The sequence below is a fragment of the Salminus brasiliensis genome, chromosome 1, assembly GCF_030463535.1.
Source record: "Salminus brasiliensis chromosome 1, fSalBra1.hap2, whole genome shotgun sequence".
Classification (NCBI taxonomy): Eukaryota; Metazoa; Chordata; class Actinopteri; order Characiformes; family Bryconidae; genus Salminus; species Salminus brasiliensis.
In genome coordinates, this window is record NC_132878.1 from 15,706,114 (window position 1) to 15,707,126 (window position 1,013).

Here is a 1,013-nt window from a genome sequence, read left to right on the forward strand (position 1 = left end):
AGAATGAATCACGTGCTGCATTGCTTGGAGTTGAAACCCCACTTCTTGTGTAGCACACAATTATAACCACAGTTAGTCACATTTGTCAGTGACTGTATGCTTTGGTCCTATAGTGCTTCTGTTGCCAGGTTTTTTTGTTTTTTTATGAGCCCAGATGGCTGTCCTCACACACATACACACACACACACACTCTGGGAGCATAGCTCACTCAATCATGTCAAACTGTAATTTAGTCTGTGTTTCTTCTAAAAGCTGTGCTCTAGTCAGTTCTAGCCTGAGGTGGAAAGAGTACTAAGAATTCCAGGTAGGTAACAGTACCACTAATGTAGCAATAATCTACTTAGATACAGAAAAATGTGTTAATAAAGAAAATGATTAGCTGTGTGTCAACATACTACTGGAGTAAGTTGCTAAATGAAGGTCCAGTGAAGGTTTATATATGCTGAGTAAGGTCTAAACTAATCAGCTTATCGTAAATGTTAGATTACATTAGATGAATTTGTTTTCTAGTGGACACTCACAGTAGAACATACAGTAGAAGTTAAGTAAAAGCGTATGCTTTAGGTTTAATGACAAGTTGGCATGTTTGAAATGTAAAATGCTAAAATGACCGAAAAGTCTAAATTACACAGTCAAATAGAAATAGTACAAGAACATGACGCTGATCATTAAATATTAAAACAAGAGGTTTCAGTCAAAGACCAAGGTTAAATACTATGTAGGGAAAAGAGTCAAGTAAAAGTACAATTACTTGAATTATACCAGAGTAAAAACTGTTAAAGTGAAAAGAACCGCAAGGAGGAGAGGCAGCAAGGAACACATTCCAATAGTAATTCACAGCATTTTACTTTATTTTTGATATTTCCATATAAAATGATATGAAATAGTGTATAACGTTTTCAGTGGTAAAGTACTGTAATGAGAGTAGTGGTGAAATGTCTCTGTGGCTGATTCTAGCTATGCCCAGTTTTACGTCAAACCAACAGGCTTCAGGAAAGGCCCCGACCCTGGCC